The sequence below is a fragment of the Symphalangus syndactylus genome, chromosome 24 (assembly GCF_028878055.3).
Source record: "Symphalangus syndactylus isolate Jambi chromosome 24, NHGRI_mSymSyn1-v2.1_pri, whole genome shotgun sequence".
NCBI lineage: Eukaryota > Metazoa > Chordata > Mammalia > Primates > Hylobatidae > Symphalangus > Symphalangus syndactylus.
In genome coordinates, this window is record NC_072446.2 from 17,078,067 (window position 1) to 17,099,075 (window position 21,009).

The 21,009-nt window shown below is 38.5% G+C and overlaps 2 long non-coding RNA genes across 2 annotated transcripts; one reads left to right on the forward strand and one right to left on the reverse strand.

The window, feature by feature from the left end:
• Positions 1–6,725: 6,725 nt before the first annotated feature.
• LOC129474229 (uncharacterized) lies at positions 6,726–13,568 on the forward strand. Its single transcript, XR_008654493.2, has 3 exons — positions 6,726–6,854; positions 10,293–10,426; positions 11,538–13,568. It is a non-coding gene; the product is annotated as an uncharacterized lncRNA (long non-coding RNA).
• LOC129474230 (uncharacterized) lies at positions 7,132–10,860 on the reverse strand. The gene is made up of 3 exons (XR_008654494.2): positions 10,657–10,860; positions 7,852–8,051; positions 7,132–7,363 (listed from the first exon to the last, which is right to left on the reverse strand). It is a non-coding gene; the product is annotated as an uncharacterized lncRNA (long non-coding RNA).
• Positions 13,569–21,009: the final 7,441 nt, after the last annotated feature.

The following is a 21,009-nucleotide window of genomic DNA, read 5'->3' on the forward strand; positions in this document are numbered from 1 at the left end:
TACTAAGAAGACAAAAAGTTAGCCGGGCGTGGTGGCGGGTGCCTGTAGTCCCAGCTACTCGGGAGGCTGAGCAGGAGAATGGCGTGAACCTGGGAGGCGGAGCTTGCAGTGAGCCGAGATTGCGCCACTGCGCTCCAGCCTGGGTTACAGAGCAAGACTCTGTCTCAAAAAAAAAATAAAATAAAAAATTTTTAAAAATAAAAATAAAAATAAAAATAATAATAAAAAATAAAAAAATAAAAATAAAGAAAACCACAAGTCACTAAAGAAAATTTGCAAACCTTGGGCTAGATACAGAGTGCCGATTGGTGTATTTACAATCCTTGAGCTAGACATAAAGGTTCTCCAAGGCGCCACCAGAGCAGCTAGATACAGAGTGTCGATTGGTGCATTCACAGACCCTGAGCTAGACACAGGGTGCTGATTGGTGTATTTACAATCCCTGAGCTAGACATAAAGGTTCTCCAGGAGCCCAGCTAGTTCACCCAGTGGATCCTGCACCGGGGCTGCAGGTGGAGCTGCCTGCCAGTCCCGCGCCATACGCTCGCACTCCTCAGCCCTTGGGTGGTCAATGGGACTGGGCGCCACGGAGCAGGGGGTGGCACTCGTCAGGGAGGCTCAGGCAGCACAGGAGCCCATGGAGGGGGTGGGGGCTCAGGCATGGCGGGCTGCAGGTCCCGAGCCCTGCCCCACGGGAAGGCAGCTAAGGCCCAGTGAGAAATCGAGTGCAGCGCCGGTGGACTGGCACTGCTGGGGGACCCAGTACACCCTCCGCAGCCGCTGGCCCGGGTGCTAAGCCCTTCATTGCCCGGGGCCGGCAGGGCCGGCCGGCTGCTCCCAGTGGGGGGCCTGCCAAGCCCACGCCCACCCGGAACTCCAGCTGGCCCGCAAGTGCTGCATGCAGCCCTGGTTCCCGCTCACGCCTCTCCCTCCACACCTCCCTGCAAGCTGAGGGAGCCGGCTTCCGCCTTGGCCAGCCCAGAAAGGGGCTCCCACAGTGCAGTGGTGGGCTGAAGGGCTCCTCAAGTGCCACCAAAGTGGCAGCCCAGGCAGAGAAGGCACTGAGAGCAAGTGAGGGTTGTGAGGAGTGCCAGCATGCTGTCACCTCTCACTATGATTACAGGTGTGAACCACCACACTCGGCCCAATATGATAAGCTTCAAGGGGGTAGGCATGGGTCAGATCAGTGGTAGGTATGGATCAGATAAGGGGTCAGCAAGCTATGGCACCAGGGCAAAATCCCACTTGCTCCCTATTTTTGTTGAACTAAGAAGGGATCATACATGGGAACACATGCAATTGATATGACAGGGAACACTGACTTTGAACCTAATTAAGCAAAATGCTATCCCCCCAAAAATTATATTTCTGTAATTATTAGTTGCATATTATAAAAAATTCACTTTAATACCTTACTAATAATGTTTAATGACAAAATTGTTATTTTCATATTGTATATTTTATCAATTTTTTTTGCCAAAATCTGTTATCTCTGTTTTGATAAAAGTACTTAATAATAGCCTTTGATTTTGCCTCTTGGTCCATAAAGCTTGAAATATTTACTTACTGTCCCTGCAGAAAAAATTTGTTGACCCTTGGATTATCTCATGCCAACTACTGTGGGAAAACACTTCTTTTCTTTAACTTAATTCTGTAATTTTTTTTAAAAAAATTTAATCATCCTAAGATGTTTTTATTTATTAATAATATCAGGTCCCATTTTGTCTTATAACAAATATACTCATTGTATGCCTATGTATGATATTGTTATTAGAAAATGATAGAAAAAAATTGCCCCTGAGAGAGAGATGATGTTGAAATTCTGAAGATATTTCTAGCTCTGTCTGGTTTTTCACAGTCCTGCCAGTCTCATTTCCAAAATCACATATGGACACATCCCTTTGGAGTTTGCCCACCACCAGGAATGGCATCAGCATCTTTCCAAACCTGAAGGCTCATGATTAAGACCAACTATGGGCTTCTCCAGCATTGACCACCCCTTTACATGAAGACCTTCACCACATTTCCTGCTTTCCATTTTTAGACGTTCCCAGTGTGCTCTCATCCCAGATGGATGCTTCCCGCATGCTCTTCATTGCACCCCAACAACAAAGCTTCCCGGACACTGTCCCCTAGCCCAGCACCTCTGTCATCCGTACTTTCACCTGCAGAGAACTTGCCATTATGCCCCTATGGACATTATGTCTGTGAATGTTCTCCCTCCCTCTGTCCATTCTGAAGCTATACCAGTGCCTCTTTCTCTGCCTGGAATGATTTATTCCCCATTCCCTACTGACAGTGGATATACTTCACTGCTGTCAGGTCTGGGTCTTCCCTTTCTCTCCCAGCTCTGACCACACAGACTGGGATCAGTCCTCTACTGAGTAGCCCATCAACAGCTAGCTAAGTTGATGCTCTCAATCTGTAGCCTACTGATAACCTAGATGAGAATCATCCAAAACGTTTATTTTTAAAATGTAAATTCTTGAGCCCTATATTACACATCCTAAATCAGATTATGGGAATGAAAGCCCAGGATCTGGCATTTAGCATATTGCAGAAGTGTTTGATGTATTCTAAAATTGGGAAACATTTTCCTATTTGATTTTGAAAGATGACTTATAATTTCTGGATCTCTAGAGAAAATTATATATGGGCAAACAAATATGCATATATACACACACACAAATACATATGCACATATATGTGTGTGTACATATACATACAGAGTTGTAAAAAATAAACAGGAAAGAAAAAAGCAATAAAGCATATTTTATGTTTTATTTAACACATATTTATTAAGCATCTATTACTCTATAAAGACACTGTTCTATGTACTAGGAATGGAAAGGTGAGCAAAACAGACAATAATCTCTGCTTTGTGGAAATTAATTGCCAGGCAATCAACCAATCAGTCAATTGTGGTAAGTATTTATGGTGTACTTGAAAAGTAATAAATACTATTTAGAAAAGCAAAATAGGGAAAAGGAATGGGCAGTTCCCATGTTAGGAATGGGGTTACAAGTTTAAGTGTGGTAATCTGCGAGTCTTTCTTTTCCTTTCGTTCTCCCTCCCCTACCCCTCCACCTCCTTCTTCTTCTTCCTTTCCTTTCTCTCTTAAGTTGTAAATTCTTTCTTTAGAAGTGAGAAACTTGGCTCTCATTATCTACAATCTATTTACTTATTTATTTAATCCTACTACATACATAAGAGTATTTCTGAATTGCTTACTCATACTTTTGTGAGAAACAGATTTACAAACTACAGCCCAGCATGTTTCAACATTTCTTTTTGCCTTTAGCCTTATGACAGCCAGTCACAGTTCTGTCTTCTAAAGTTACTTCGGTGAGTTATTTTCTTCCTCACCCCCTTCAATGAGGCGACATTATTCATTTGTCCGACAGTTAGCTTCATGTATTCCTATTTGTATTCTGTGCTGGGTTCCTCTCACATCCTGTTGGTTTTTCTTGTATGTTTGGTTCCATTTTTTTTTTTTTTTTTTTTGCTTATATGTTTTTTTTTGTGTGTGTGTGTGTTTTTTTTCATTAGCAAGATTCTAGGAGTCAAAACAATACCATAAGTTATACTTAGAGAAGTGTCTCCTCTCCATTTTCCTGCTACCCTGTTCTCATTCTCCTTTCCAGCATTTTCCCACCCAACTCATGGAGATAACCAATCTATAATTTCTTGTTTATCCAGCCTGCATTTCTTTTGCACACATGAGCAGATGAATGTATATTTTTTATAGCCTGTTTTTTACTACATGAAGGAGAATTTGCTGTAGATAATTTTCTGAATTTTGCTACTTTCACCTGACAGTATATTCTGGAAATTACTCCAAGTCAGTTTGTAGAACTCTGCCTCATTCTTCTTACAGCTGCACAATACTCCACTTTGTGGATGTGCCATTGTTTATTCAAGTACTCTCCTATGTATGGGCATTTAGGTTGTTTCCAAATGTTTGCATTATGATCAAGACTGCCATGAATAACCCAGTGTATACTGTTTTCATATTGCTGGGAATGTACCTTCAGGGTAGATTCCTAGAAGGGGAACTGCAGTGCAAAAGTTGTAGGCATGTGGAGTTTTGTTAGATTTTGCCAAATTCCTCTCTTGAGGGGTTGCACTGCTAGGCATTCCCATCAGCAAAGTGTGACAATTCCTGTCTCCCCGTGGCCTCAACAACAGAGTGTATTGACACACGTTTAATTTTTGCCAGTCTGTTAGGTGATAAATTGCATGTCAGTATTTTTATTTTCATTTCTCAAACTATGAGTGATTGGTCCTTCATATGTTTCAAGAACATTTTTGCATCTTTGTGTGTTTCCGTAGTTGTTCCTGTCATCCCTCATTTTTAAAAAAATCCGATTTTTTTCTTTTTGCACCTCAAATTTTAAGAATTATTCATATATATAAAATGCCTATATTAGCGCTTCGATTGTAGCATATGTTGTACATATTTTCTCCCAGTTTTCAGTTGTCTTTTGACTTCATTTTTGTTTTGTTTGCTTTTTCATGTAGTTATTTTTTCATTAGTAAAATGTATCCATCTTTTCCTGTATTGCATTTGGATAGGCAGTCATAATTACAAAGCCTTTCTCTGCACCATGGTTAAAGTGGAGTTTGCCCATGTTTTCTTCTAGTACTTGTATAGTCTCACTTTAAAAAATTTGGGTGTTATTTGGAGTCTATTCTCGTATATAGTGTAAAATATGGACCTGATTTTACTTTTTTTCCAAGTGGCTACCCAGTTGCCCCAACACCATTTATTAAAATTTTCTTCTTTACCTCAATGCTTTGAGATGCTACCTTTGTTATATAATAAATTTGCATGGATACTTGGGACTATTTGTAGGTCTTCTCTTCTATTGCACTGGTCTGTCAGTTTATTCATGTACCTGAACCATGTTGATTTAAGTATAGTGGCTTTATAGTGTGTTTTAATGTCTTCTAGGGCTACTCAACCTGCAGCCCTACTCTAGGGCTACTCTCTTTCAGAAAAGAAAGAACACCTTTCTTTTCTGTTATTTTTTTTCTGGTTATTCATAATATTTGTTTTCCCATATGGACTTTAGTATCAATTTGTTTAACTCTGTAAAATAACTCACAAATGAGTAACTTAGGAAAAAGTTTAGAAGGAAATAAAGAAGGACAGAAAAACATGGAGGATAAAGACAGGGAAGCCTTCCTCCTCAAGATTCTTATAACCCAGCTAGGAACACATCTCATCTCCTAGTATAGACTCATGATTGGACACCTACTCTATTCCTCCCTACGCTACACCAGGCACTGAAAATAGAGCAGTAAAATGAACACAGAGGGCGTTCCTCACCCTGAAGAGGTGGGCACAAGTCTTGGCTTGATTAAGCACAATTTGAAAATGGTCTACAGGCTTTTTTCTTTTTGCTAAATATTCCCAGGAGAGAAAATAGAGAATTTTCACATAATGTCATGAAGTTCAAAACGGATCTCCATGTCTGCAGCTTGTCAAGTCATGCATATCTAAGTCAGTCTTGACATCTTCCTCTTTCACTGCCAACACCTGACCAATCACTCTTGTCTGTATGTTTCACTTTTGTAATATCTCTCCAGTCCGCCCACCTCTTTCCAGCTCACTTGTCACTCTTCCGGACCAGGTCTGCAGGCCAACATAATATTTTCTCTGAATTACTGCACTTATGTACTAAGTTACCTCTCTCCCTTCCTCTTCCTGTCTCCCCTCATCCAGAATAATCTGGACAATCCTGAGTCAGATTCCGTATCTCACTAGCTTCACACCCTTCAATGGCTTCTCACTGTTCTTGGGCGAAGGTTCAAACTCTTTATCATGCTTTACAAGGCTCTGCGTTACCTGCTTCTGCCCACCTCCTGTTGCCACTCCCCTTGTCACTACGCAATTGCCACTCTGGCTTCCCTCCGATTTCTAGAAAGTACCTGCTTCTTTCTGTGGGTTATTCCCATGCCTGCAAACTCCTCTGAGTTCCACCCTTCTGCCTGGTAAACTCTTACCAATCCTCTCATCCAGATTTAAACATTCCATCTTGGAGGAAAACTTCTCTGTCTTCCTATCCTTCATTTAGGTTTCTTACTCCTCATATTCATTGAACTGTGTACTTCTTGAGATCACTTAAAAACAACTCTAACATTCATTGATTGAAAGAAGAAAGGAAGGAACAAAGAAAGAAACAATTGAACTCAAAACTGAAAGTTTCCAACATTTGAGCAGTACCATGTCATCAGTGTTTTGGGTGATAGTGTTGATGGGGTAGTTGCTGTGGAAAATTGAATAACGTTTACTTACTTGCAGATAGACTCATTTAGATTTATGAATTTAAAATGTATACCTTTCTGTACTGTTTTCTATGATTACTGTGGTTTGGAATACAATTTGCCATTTGAGATTTTTATTTCAAGCACTCAAATAACAAAAGGCGACCATTTCTTACATTATCTCCAACGCTGCCAGGTGTTCTTCCATCATCAAATTGTTAAAGAAAACACACAAAACATATGGTTTCCATTGCTCCCTGCATAATCTGTAGCTATAGAAATGCAGGATGCTCACACTCTCAGCAGAAAGGAGTGAGCATGAAATATTCATAAGCTTGGTGTTTGTGATTATTAAGTAAAGGCCAATTCTGGTGAGTTTGTCATTTTTTAAAAAATATGTAGTTATTTATTAAGCAGCTTAATATTTGCTATATGATAGTTCTCATTATAATACTAGCTGAGACAGATTCCCTAAGAGGTATACGGAAGACTCTTGAAAATAAAGGACAGAAAAGCCTTAGGAAATACAGATGCATTCAGGAATCAGTACAACCAATACATATCATCCTTAAGGTTTTCAAAAGGTATCTGTCATAATATTTATTTTAACTTCCAGTAAAAAAGTAGAGCATGAGGCTTTGGGATTTGGGATTTGGAGACACTCAGATGTGAGCTAAGTCTTCCTCTGTCACTTACTACTTCTTGTGATATTGGGCAAGTTACTAAACTTTGCTTAGCGTTAGTTTTCTTTTTCTCATCTGCAAATCGGTAGCAGTGATTGCATGAGGCTCGTAGGATGGTTGCCAACAGTATTGCGGTAATGCAATGCCAAGTATTTATCTCAGTCTTTCCCACATAATACATGTTTGATATTTTGTTTTTATTGATTATGGCATGTAATATTTTCTTTTGAAATTTGGCATTAGTTCTATACAAATGGAAGCCAAGTAGGGCAAGTCCTGGGTCAAACACCTGCTAAGGTCAGAACTAGTGGAAAGAGTATGTAGATCCCCAAGGGCAGAAGTTCAGAGATGGCTCTTTTACATCTTTCCTTCAAAACTTTGGGTAAGTCACTGGATCTCATATCCCTGAGCTGTAAAATGAGGATAATGGTTGCTTTAATTGCATGAAGTTAATGAGATCTTATAAATCAACATATATTTTCATTGTGATAATGTTTTTAAATGGCAGCTTTTTCTATTTGATTCTTTCATTTAATGAATATTTAGTGAGCACTTGCACTTTGATGGGGCCATTTTGATTTGGCAGCAAGAATAGAGATGCATTATATGTCTTGTTTCAGTAAATCCCATCCATATCTCCCTACTAGTAGGAAGAAAATAAGCTTTTGGTGTTTAAAAAGCCCATAAATCTACTACTATAAATTGATTAATTGATTTTACAAATATGTGCGGTTAGTATGGGTTCAAAAGCGTGGTGAAATATTCAAAGATTGAAACATTGCTCACAATGGCAAATTGTAGGAAAAAGTCTAAGACATCACTAACAGTGAACAAAATAAATCAATGATACATCCATGCAAAGGAATATTATGCAGCTCTTAAAAAGAATAAGGCATACCTGCATGAGAGGCATCATTTTCATACTGCAAGGTTATGCTACAGAGTTGTGTGGGGCACAGTCTAGACTGCTTGAATTTGAATCACACTTCACTACCTTCTGTGTAAATTTGTTCAAGTCACTTTCTGAATTATACCACCCTTTCCCTGTGTCTCCAACTGGTTGATACTTGCACCTCTCCCAGAAGATGCAGGGATTATCTGAAAAGAATTTAGAAAAGTGCCAGGTTTAGATACATACTCTATATGGGTTTGTTTGCTGCTGTTGGTATTATTATTGTTATTGAAGTGGGTACCTCAAAAGATTTATTATTAACTAAAAATCAAAATGCATAATACTGTCCACATACTATATCCATGTATAAAAGTATATGTGAGAGGATGGAAAATATATGTTTAAATGGACAACATATTTCTGGAAGAGTCTAGAAGAAATTCATTATGTTGCTATCTTTTCAGAGGGTAAATGGAAAACTGGCTGACATGAGAGAGAAGAAGAGAGAATTATCTCTAATTAGAAAATAATTTTAATCTGTTTAAAATATTTACCATATTCATTTATCACCTCTTAAAAAAACAAGGACAATAGAATAAGTAAATATATGTAACCACATTATAATCTACGATTTTATATTTATGACATTTTTCCTGTCTGGGCCACATTGATGAGCTTAGTATTTGTCTTTTGTGTGTGTGTGTGATTGTTGTATGCTTGCACCTCAGTCCTCCCAGGTTCATTTTCAACAAGGTAAACCAGGGTAAAAATTTCTAAGCACTGTTTAGATCTTCAACAAAACCTTGAATACTTTTAGAAATTAAATACTCAGAAATGAATTGGAGCATCTCAGAGCCCAGAAAGCATGAGTCATGGAGAATGGACTCCTCCAGCAACTCAAATCCCAGGATCCTCGGCACTCACGACGGCTGTATGTGGGAGGCCCCAGAGGTTCGCCTGAAATAGGGTCAACTGCAGTCTGTCTCAATAAATTTACAAGCATGTTTTATCAAAAGGAGTTGCTTCTTCGAGGCCACGGCCACTATTAAAACTGAAAGGAAAGTTCTGAAAAAATTAAAACCACCCTCTCCACCCTCCTCGAATAGAACATCAATTTATGTAAATTGTTTTTTATAAGTAGCCTCCGAGTCATTTAAAACATTTTACTTAATCCACGTGGGTGAAGCCTCAAGGTTTCCAGTTTTTGTGCTTCTGCTGGAAGGAAGCTTCTCAGTGCTGTGTGGTTTTCAAAAGGTGCTTACACGGTTTTCCAAGAGGAATTGTCCACAGCAAGCAATCCAGAGCTGGAGACCTCAGTCATTGCAGCAGGAGGCTTATCTGACAGGCTTATCTGTACTTTCATCAGCAAGACAGGCGATTCTGGGAGCTCGTGTCTCAAAGCAAAACAGCCCTCTCTCTACCATTTGCCAACATGTGGCGAAAGACACTGCCTAGGTTCTGCTTTCAGGGGAAATACACATGACCAGAAGGAGGAGTTGAAGCTCTTTCTCTTTAGGGATATACAGGAAAGGCAGCAAATCCTTGTCCTTTGCAGGAATATGCATGAGGCTCTTGCGGTGCCCTCTAATCTGAACGCACTCTCTTTTATTCTGGACACAGAGAGCTTGGTAGTGATCACAGCTCTGCCTCTTACTAGCTATATGGCTTTCAGCACACTAGTTAACCTTTCTAGGCCACATTTTTCAAATCTGTAGGGTGGGAATAAATACATTAATCTGACTAATATGTGAGTTGCTACTCTATGCAGGATTTGGACTTTTGCAGTATAGGAATAGTTACAGAGGTACAAAAGAGGGGTCATTCAGGGAGCCTCTATTCTAGGACTGTAATAAAATACTTTTCCTTAGGTTACTGATTGTGACAGGATATTTCTCCTAAGGTTACTGAGGGTGATGGGCCATTCCCATTACGGTTACTGACAATGGGGGAGTATTCTTCCTAAGGTTATTAAACACTTCTCATAAGATCATTGAGGGTGTGAAAGGACAATGTCTACCTACAAAATTAGTCGTGGAGACTTGGAGAAATGCAGGCCAAGCTGTCGGCAGTGCTGTCCCAGGTTAGGCAGTGAGCAAGTGTGAACACTGCCACCTCAGCCTAATTTCAGTTTCTCAGGGAAGCCCCCAACTGGTTCTAATTCTTCTATTCTGTGCTTTCAGAAATCCTGGTACCTCTTCTTGAGGGTCTTATTATATTTGCAATTTTATATTAACTTGGGTAATTATTCCATTTATTTCTGATTCTCCCACCAGATCTTAAGTTCCATCAGGACAGGGCTGCTGGCTTTTTATTATTGTTATTTGTCTCTATTTTCTCCCAAGGGCAGTTGCCCAGTGAAGGCCTGGGAGATGTTCATACTTGTATTTTTAATGAATAAATGAGCATATTGAGCAATATGTGCCCCCTCTTTCTCAATTTCATTTCAGAAAGCCAGAACATGTATTTCTCTTGCTTATCCCAGCCAGGATATAAATATGCAAATATGCCACTTTTCTACAAGGTAACTCACTGTGAGTCAACTGCAGGACAGACACAATACACTGGAGCCCGAATTTCTCAGGTGAGCATCGGCGTTTTCTCTGACCTGGAACTGTTGCTTCATTTGCATTGTTAACTGTATTATGAATATGTTCAACTCCATTCCTGGCATTTGATGCCTTAATAGGCTTTCAAAGGGGTTCTGTGATGGAGAAATTGTCCTCCAAATTCTCTTGGTGGCCCCCTGCATGCTCTTTTGTAATGTCTACCTGGCAGGTGCACTGGCCATACAATGAATTCAGCAATAATTACCTTTGAAATCCAAAATCACATACTGTTTCAGGACCCGCGAGGGATTTAGCTGAATGCCCATATTAGCTTGAAGCTCAGATTGAAGAAAAAAGAAACACCTGCTTTTCACATTTTAACAGCATTTGTGAAAATCCATGGGCATTCTCTGCGTGCCGTGACATGGCACAGCTCCTCCTTGCTACCCCTGCCTTCCGTACTTCTGTTCTGTGGGTTATTTTATTTTCTCTAGAATCTTCTCACATTCCATTTTCATTGTGACTCCAAACAGCATTTTCATTTTGGGTTTATGGCAGCCCAAGGTTGTGTCAGAGAATAAAATAAAATTAACAGGGTCAAACATTCAGGACGACCAAGCCCAGGCATGAATGTGAAATTGTTAACACAAGGGCAACCTCTAAAGGTTTATGGTAACATAAGAAAGACAAATGCAGATGAGGACAGGCTACGGGACTGGCTGACCAAACCACGAGTTACCTGAAGGGCAATGCTGGGCACAGAGTAGGCACTTAGAGTTGTGTTTGAATGATTCTGATGGCGATAAATCATCCTGGTTTTCTCAAGACATGAATTCCTGTGTGAAAACTGCGAAAATCTCAAGAAAACTAGGACAGGTTAGTCACCTTAGATTAGCATACACTGACTTTGGGTTTTCTGATAGCCCAGATTCATCCTGCTTTCACCCTGTGATAACCATGGTCTCAGGCAAGATTATGTCCACTTCCCTTCTATTCTTTCCAGCCATATGAGTTCAAAGCACATGTCCATATTGTATCTCCTGTGGACAGGGCACTTGGAGAGGGAAAGGATGGGTGAGGGAAGAAAGAATTGTTGCGTTTTGATATACCCAACATATTTTTTCTTTCCTTTTATTCTCTTTTCAGGCAAAGAAATGTGGATATGGACATCGAAGAGCTTTTAGAATATAATTTCAAAGGCAGGACTGATTCTGTGAAAAGCCATCAAATGTACTGTCTGACAGCTGTTCCTGCCCAGCAAATGAACAGGATACCTACGACACGGTGACTACCATGTCATCAGGGCCATGAGATCTACAGAGTTGACCAGGAAGCAACAGAAATGTAACTCAAAACCTCAAAACAGAAAACCACGTAGCCTATGACAGTGGTCGCTGGAGTATATATTTTATTCTTGCGGATTAGAAAAAATCTCGAGCCATCAAAGATAGAAAAGAAAAACTGGGGAAAACAAAGAATTGAAATAAACATATAAGAGACAAGACTACAATTGCTACATTTATAGTATTAGAAGGAAAAAAAAAAGTCTTCAAGGTGAGGGAAAAAAAACCTGGATCAGAGTTCAGAAATCCCTCCAGGGCATGAGCAAAATGAAGTGAGAGACTCCTAGGTAGGAGGATAATATCATGCCTGAAGTTAGCAAAGTTCTAGACTTGATATAACAGAGATACCACGCAGTTGAAAAACAATTCGTGGGGTCACATCATGCAGATGGTTGCCCCACACCACTCCAGGAATTCAAAACAAGACGGCGTTCTGGAGGAGGCTGGACAAGGAACAAATAGCTCTGTTGTAAAAGTTAAATGAGATTTCCATGCCTGCCACTCCAATGGCTCAGGGCACACCTCTAACTATTTTTTTTTTTTTTTTTTTTTTTGAGACGGAGTCTCGGTCTGCCGCCCAGGCTGGAGTGCAGTGGTGCGATCTCGGCTCACTGCAAGCCCCGCCTCTGGGGTTCATGCCATTCTCCTGCCTCAGCCTCCCGAGTAGCTGGGACTACAGGTGCCCGCCACCACGCCCGGCTAATTTTTTGTATTTTTAGTAGAGATGGGGTTTCACCATGTTAGCCAGGATGGTCTCGATCTCCTGACCTCGTGATCCGCCCACCTCAGCGTCCCAAAGTGCTGGGATTACAGGTGTGAGCCACCGTGCCCGCCCCAATTTGTTTATTTTTAATTGGCCTTCAGCAGCATCACCATAGGAATAGGAAAAACTAAGGTGGACCTGCATTAGGACACCATCATCCACAAAAACCCAGCCTTGTTCCCTCAGGCTGCAACGGGCAGTAGGTTGGGGGACTACTTTAACAAGGGGAAACGACGGCAACAACGGACAGGCAAAATCTCACATGCCTTCTGAGGAAATAGACGTAAAAAAATGGAAGAAAATATTCATTAAATTTTTGTGTCTTAGCAATTGCAGATATAAATTAAGGTGCATTTAAAATGCCACCTTAAGATGTCTGACGTGTGCTGGGTGGGATGAGCATATGCATGCATCGCACCTTGTATTATGTAATGACTAGGCTGCTTGGTTCTACTGGAATATTCTGCCATACCCGTATTCAACATCCAACAGATCTGTACTGACCACCTGCTGTATACATGGAATGACTCTAAGTCCTGGGGATAGAACAGTGAATACAGCAGACAAAATTTCTGCCTTCATGGAACCTATATTCTTATTAGCAAGATAGAAAAAAATATACAATATACATCCTATATAAGCACTATAGAGAAAATAAAGAATATAGCAGGGTAAATTAAACCACTTGTGATAGGAGCAATATTTGAGATAGGTCACTTAGGCAAACCCTCTCCAAGAGGAATTGAGCCATGATACATATACCACCATATATAAATACTATCTAGGACAGAGGGAATAGCCAGGGCAAAAGCCCCTGTGCTTCTTATATTCAAGAACCACTGGGAGGCCAAAGAAATGACAGACACTTGGACCAGCATGCTGTCCATGGCATTGTGAGAAGTGTTTAGTAATAAGTGAAATACATTTTGAAGGTAAAGTTGGCATAGCATGACTTCTTTCTTTCTAACCCAGAAACCCCACATGCCAGATTTCCTTTCTCATATGGACATTTGTGACAGGCTCTCTAAATTGAATCCCCTTAGGCTATTAACTGAAAGGAGAGTGGTGCTTAAAAAAGAGAAAGTAGAGAATTAGCTCATTATGTGATGCCTTTAGTACTTAATTCATTCCTGTGACCATTCTTTCACTCATTCCTCTTGAAAGCACTTGCTTAGCATCTAATACATGTTCAGCACTTGCTGTGTCTTAGAGGAGAAAAATGAGCAAGGCACAATCCCTGCATCCAAGGACACAATCTTGCTGATGAAGAAAGACTGACAGATGATTACAGGACAATATGGTAAATGCAGCCATCATCATTTGTGTGAACGCTCCACATGATTTGAAGATAGCGGGTCAGCTAGGGGACTCGCAGGAAGTGAGAATCTGGATCAAATAACATCAATTAGGAAGAGAAGATGGCCTGGTAAAGTCAGGGAAGGAACCAGAAAGGGAAGAAGGAGAGGAGTGAGGGAATTCTAGCAGAAGGAGACCTGATTAGAGGCATGAATGGGTTGTGGGGAGGGCATAGCACATACAGGGGATATTAGGTTTGGTGCTGCTAATAAAATGGTGTTTCTCATAATTAACTAATGACTGTATGCCTTGCTAAATACATAGATTTTCAGATCCCTCTCTGGGAGATGCTGATTCAGCAGGTGCATGGTGGGAAGTGGGCGTGTGCATCTTCACAAGTACCAGAGGAATTATGATCACTGGGAAGTCTGAGATTCACTGTATTAGAGGATAAAGTAAAGAGTTGGGGGTGGGTGTGCAACTGGAAGGAGGGACCTGATTAAAAGAGCCATACATAGAATGCATCATGGACAACAAGCAGGGACTTTATTCTATATGTCAACAGTTAAATTTCATAACACAATTTTAAAAAAAGAGGAAAGGGAAGAAAGGAAGAAAAGATACATGTAAGGCAGAAGGAGTGGAGAATTCAAATTAGAGGATTAACACAGGATAATTATATTTTATTTTGGCAAGGAAGAAATAAACTAGAAATAACACCACCACCCAAACACAGACACACACACACGCACACACACACACATTCACATACACTATCATTTTAAATCATTTCACAGATATAAAGAGAACACTTTAAATTACAAACTCAAAAGACATGATATGACAAAAAACAATAAAAATATTGTATTAGTTTTCTGTTGCTGCCATAACAAATTACCACAAACTTCATGGTTTAAAGTAGCACAACTTTATTATCGTACAGTATTTGTGATCATAGGTCGGACATGGGTCTCCCTCAGCTGAAAGCAAGGTGTTGGCAGGGCTGCATTCCATTCTGAAAGCTCTCGGAGGAACTTTGTTTCTTGCCTTTTCCGGCTTGCAGAGGCTGCTCTTATAGCATGGCTCGTGGTGCCTTCCCCCATGGGAAGCCAGCAAGGATGGGATAGATAAGTTCCTTTCACATCACATCACTCTGATCCTCTTTCCATAATCGCATCCCATTCTCTGACCAAAACTGAGAGACATTCTCCACTTTAAAGGATTCATGTGGCCCCATTTGAATAATCCAAGATAAATTCCCTGCCTCCATGGCTTTAACTTAATCCCATCTGCAAAGTCCCTTTGCCATGGAAGATAACACAGTAATTGAGCACAGGTTCTGGGGATTAGGAAGTGGAGTACTTGGTGTGTGTGTTGGCAGGGAGGAGGACAGCATTATTTGGCAAACCATAAATATGTTAGATTGGGAAAAAATCTAGCTTCATGGAAACCCCCTTCCATTCTCCTTCGTTTCCTCACCTCACTTTGGACCTGCAACGGCCCCTTTAGGAACCAGGGGCCATCAGCATCCAGTGAAGGATTTTAAGCTTAGAGTCACAGGATCTCATCTCTTTCAGTGAAGAAGAGGATTCTCCAAGTATCCAGTTGAACTCACACCTTATATAATTATTTAGAGGTGACTCAATTTTTTAAAATTCCGAATTAAACTTGGCAAATTTCTCCAGTGTTATTTTATACTCAACATAAGTTGATGTCCTTAAGAATGAAGCTTTCAGTAGCTTTGCCTTAGACAGTCTATGGAGTTCACATTTGTAACAAGCAGTAATTTTCCAGGTGACTGTCCTCTTCCCTCACCTATGCATAGGTGATTTCACCTCTTCAGGAGGACAACTTTGCAAGTTTGTTGGTGCAGACAAATAAACAAAAGCTGGCCTGTGCAAGTATATTAGTCCCTTCTTCCAAAGAAAAAAAAATAAATGTCTCACTGCATAATAAATGAATCTAAAGGGAGTGAAGGAAGCTTCATTTAGAGTCAAGAAGGAACACAGATACTTGACAATATTTAATAGCTGAGAGAAATGACTGAACTCAGCACAAAGCCTGGTGCCTCTCCATCACTCCAGAGTTTGCAAGCTTTGTTACATTCCTTTATGACAGATGCAGTTTAATACAGAGTATTTACTTTTACTGTTTCCTTTGATTTTGTTTCTAAGTAATTTTCTCCCAACTCTGTACTTCTCTTAGACTCCACAAAATTACCACTTAGCCCAGAAGTCAAATAGAGAGTACAAGGGAAAGAGAACATCTGGTTGTCCAAGCCAATATTACTGGGCTTAGCTGTTTGGGATTCAGCCAAAGAAAAGAGAAGCAGAAATGAAGCTCTGTGTTCTGTGTTTCCTCATTTTTTTTCTGTTCTAGCAGTTGTCTTCTGAATGAGTGATACAAGTCCTTTCTACATAGATCCTGCAGAATGAACTACTAAATGTTTTCTCCTCATGGAAAATGTAACTTTTTAAAATAAAAAGTATGAAAGAATACAAGAAAAGATATTATTCATACTGCTACTACTCATAATTAAGCACTTGTAATAGTTGATTTTATGTCAATTTGACTAAGCTAAGGAATGCCAAGATGGCTTATCAAATATTATTTCTGGGTGTGCCCATGAGGGTATTTTCAGAAGAGATCAACATTTGAATCAGTAGACTGAGTAAATTTTTTTAAAAAAAGTTTAAAACAAAGATGTGTAGTACATTGTTTTTTCTAAATCAATAATGCTCATTATAAATAAATAATTTGTGAAAAAATAAAAATATAAAATGTAAAAATAGCTCCAAATTCAACCACGCAAAACTAGCATAAGTAACATGGCATAAACAGCATTGCAACTGTCTTCCTATAAACCTACATGGATAGATGGTTGAATGGGTTAGTGGGTGATGACTGGAAGAAAAAAAAGAAAGGCTCTAGGGAAATGTTATGTTTTGGATGATTTTTAAATATAAAATATTGAATATTTTGTCAAATTTAACAGAATAATACTCAATATAAATATAGTTATTTAAATGAAAATAAATGATTCTACCCTCCAAATATAGTTTCTCTCATCTCCCCAAAATTTAGAAAAAAACATAAATGACACTAAGAATTTGTAGTTATTTTAATCTACAATTTTACAGCTGTGATTTATTCAATTGTATAGTTAAGAAATCTAACGCTTCTTTCAATTTCCTCTGAAACCTTCTAACTTACTATTCATTACAGTATTTTTACTTTTTCAGTTTTATTATTTTACATACTCCAAATTTTATAGTTATTATTAATTTGGTATTTATATTTGAATCAATACACACAGATATATATTTAGTGTTGACCATCAATCAGTTCTTTTGACAATCCTGTTTGAAGCTTTTTATTTAGATTAAAATATGAAATGGTTGGATGGTATTGCCAAGTACCATCCAGCAATTTTATATTTTAATCTAAATAAAAGTTTTAGTTTTTTCAAGAAGGAATTCCGAACAACTCAATTGTGTATAACGTTCTTGCCCAACATCCTCCTTCAAAATTTTGCTAACGTCTCCGTTTTCTTTCTAACAACCTACACCACCTGTTACCAGTAGGCCCTGGCTGCTTGCTAATGCCACCAGCTTCCATTACACTTGGGACTGATAGATTCTGAAACACATCTTTCTTCAATGTAGAGTTTATTCTTGCTCCACTTAGAGTCTATACGTTATTATGATTAATTCATGAAATCATTCATTTGACAAGCTATGGAGTGTGTACCACATGCCACACACTCTAGGAAGCAGTAGGCACACAGAAATAGAAATGACCTTGGTCAGCTTCTCAGTAAGACATCATCACCTGGTGATGTTTTACTCAAGTAAAACGGAAATGATATTATATTAATAAAGAATGTTATGTTATTGGGCCTATAATAGAGATATCTAGAGGGTGCTGGGAGAAAACAGAGTTTAGTTTCATGCCTGTTTTTTCTTATAATCTTTTATAATCTCACATAAAAAACGTTTTGATGTTCTGGGTTAGCTGGTTCTTTGTTACAGAGGGCTGTTCTGTTCATTGTAGAACATTTAGAGGCAACCCTGGCTTCTACCCACTGAAAGATGGTAGTACCCTATATGTCCCCAGGGGGTACAAATCACTGCAGACAAGAACACTGCCGTAAATCAACCCTCCCTTTGAATCACCTCTTTTTTGTTTGGTTAATTGCCTTACAAAGTGGAGACATCTGGTGGTGAGTTTAATTTTATCTTTTTGAGTCACTTATCCACATTTTGTTATTCACTTGAAATGTGAGGAAGGTAAGATTAATGAATTTATTATCTTTAAGCATCCATTCTGCTGTCACTCTAAGAAATGACATTGTTCTAAGTTGACAGCGAGGGGGTCCAAATTTTCTGAGTATCAACTGTGCTGTTCAGCAAATCAACAGCACAAATGTCATGTCTAGAATTTTGAGTAATTGTATGTATTATTTTTGAAAAATATCTTTATTCTGTTTCTCTAATTAAATACATCACAGTTAATTTTTTAAAAAATATCCCCCAGAGAGTTCACTGATTCTAAAAGTAGTGCAAGGTGGGGCTGCTGCAAACAGATAATCTTCAGTAGATAGATTGAATTCTAGCGTCCACATTCTTGACACCTACAAAATAATTTTAGTAAAATATAGCCTGTGAGGTTTCATTCTGACACATGTGGATGGAAACTAGACAAAAATTATCTAAATGTTTAAATGAAGAAAAACATCTTGACACATTGAAGCATTCACATCCTGTGTTTTACAGGAGTTATTATTTTAACCTCATTTTTCCCTTATAAAAGTACTCAAATTGTTTGTGATCATTTTGCAGCTAAGCATATAAATCTGTAAGTATATTTGTTGGACTAGAAGTTGTGAAATAGTGAGAGTGTATTTATTTCACTGACTTTCATTTCATAGAGTCAGAAGAAATTATCCGAGGCCAAATTGTGAATTTATTTAACACCTGTTTAGAACAGTGTTCTGTGTGCTTTATAATACTACTTCATTTGATTCTTCTATCAACCTTCAGAGATAATGCTTATTTTTATTCTCATTTATCAGATGCAGAAAGAAAAAGGGAGGTTAAGTAACCTGTCCAATGTCACATGGCTAGTGAGTAGCTTAATCAGGATCTCAACCAGTCACTCTGACCCCAGATGGGTCTCTGCTATTTATCACTTAAGACTATTTCTTAACAAAAAGAAGCTAAAGTTTACATATAAGGAATAAATCAACTAGAAAATACATACACACATGCATATATATGTACATATATATGATTATAATACTGCTTTTACTATACGTTTTTAATGTCTAGATACACAAATACCATTGTGTAACAGTTGCCTACAGTATTCAATACAGTAACATGCTGCACAGGTTTGTATTCTAGGAGAAATAGGCCATATACCATACAGCCTAGGTGTGCAGTAGGCCATTGATCTAGGTTTCTTTCTGTAAATACACACTATGAGGTTCAAACAAGGACAAAATTGCCTAACAACATGACACATTTCTTAAAATGTATCCCCATCATTAAGCGACAAATGGCTGTAATTAGTCCAGCTTGGGGAAAGTCGGAAAAGGTCACTTCCATGTGATCAAAAGTAATCTGGAAGCATCCAAAAATCTTAAAAGTACATGCCCATGTTAATTCTTCTGCTAATGAGGTAAATGCTACAACTGGGACTAAGGGCAAGTTTTTCAGCTTGTTATTGACTCAAGGCAATGGGTCTTCCATGCTTTGTATGATAGACAAATAATTTTGTAGCAGTCAGATCCTCATATATATCATTAGGCCCCTGGCAGCAACTAACAATATAGCTAATAAAGTCAATAAATATCAGTTTGTTTGAATTAGTTTATTTGCACAAATGATGTGTTAAGATTCAAGATAGTATAGTGGTCTAATTAAACTTTTTTATTTCTGATAAGCATAGATTTGCAGAGTTGTGAAGAATGATAGGGATATTTCCCCTGTAACATTTACCCAGTTTCTCCTTTGGTAACATATTGCAGAACTATAGTTCATCATCATCATAACCAGAATATTGACATTGATACAGTCAAGATACGGAACAATTCTATCACCACAATACGGCTGTTTTATAACCACATCCACTTTCCTCCCACAAATATAACCCTTCATAACTCCTGGCAACCACTAATCTGCTATCTATTTATACAATTATGTACTTTCTAGAATGCCATGCAAATGGAATCATACAGTATATAGGCTTTTAGAACTGTCATTTTTCACTCCACGTATTTCTCTAGAGATTCATGTAGGTGGTTGCGTATATCAGAAGCCCATTTCTATTTATTGATGAGTAATATATAAGGGATCCACCAGTTTGTTCAACCATTCACCTGTTAAAGAACATCTGGGTTATCTTTTATTGGGGACTATTATGAATAAAGCTACTATAAGCATCATGTACAGGTTCTGATCTGATCACATTTTATTTTCTCTGGGATAAATGCTCAGACATGCAATTACTGCTCATATGGTGGTTTCATATTCTGTTATTTAAGAAATTCCACTAGCAATATATGAGTGATCTAGTTTCTCTGCATCTTTGCCAGTATTGGGTTTCGTCACTGTAAAATAATAATCACTGTGTATAATTTATCACACTGTGTTTTTAATTTCTATTTTCTTAATAAAAGCAAATTTTATGTGTTTATTTCTCATTTGCATATCCTCTGGTAAAATGCATCACTGTGTTTTTTGGTCCATTTTCTAAGTTTTTTTTAATGCTGAGTTTTGAATATTCAGTATATATTCTCCATCATTTGTCAGATGTGTGACTTGCAAATATTTTATCTTCGTCTTTAGCTTGTCTTTTCCATTCTTAAGATAGAATTTTGCAGAACAAGAGTATTTAATTTTGTTGAGGTCCAATTATTGATTTTTTCCTTTTATAAACTGCTTTTAGTGTCAAGTCTATATAGCCTTCTTGCCTAACTCTAGATGTTGAAAACCTAGATGTTGAAAATGTTCTATTTTTCTACAAATTGTATAGTTTCAGGTTGTACATTTAAGCCTGTGATTTTAATTTTTGTAAAATATGTGACTTAAGTCTATGCTCATTTTTTACTTGTTGATATCCAATTAGCTCAGCATCATATATTGAAAAGGCTCTCCTTCTTCCATTGCATTGGTTTTGAACTTTTGTCCAAAATTGTTTCACATATGTATGT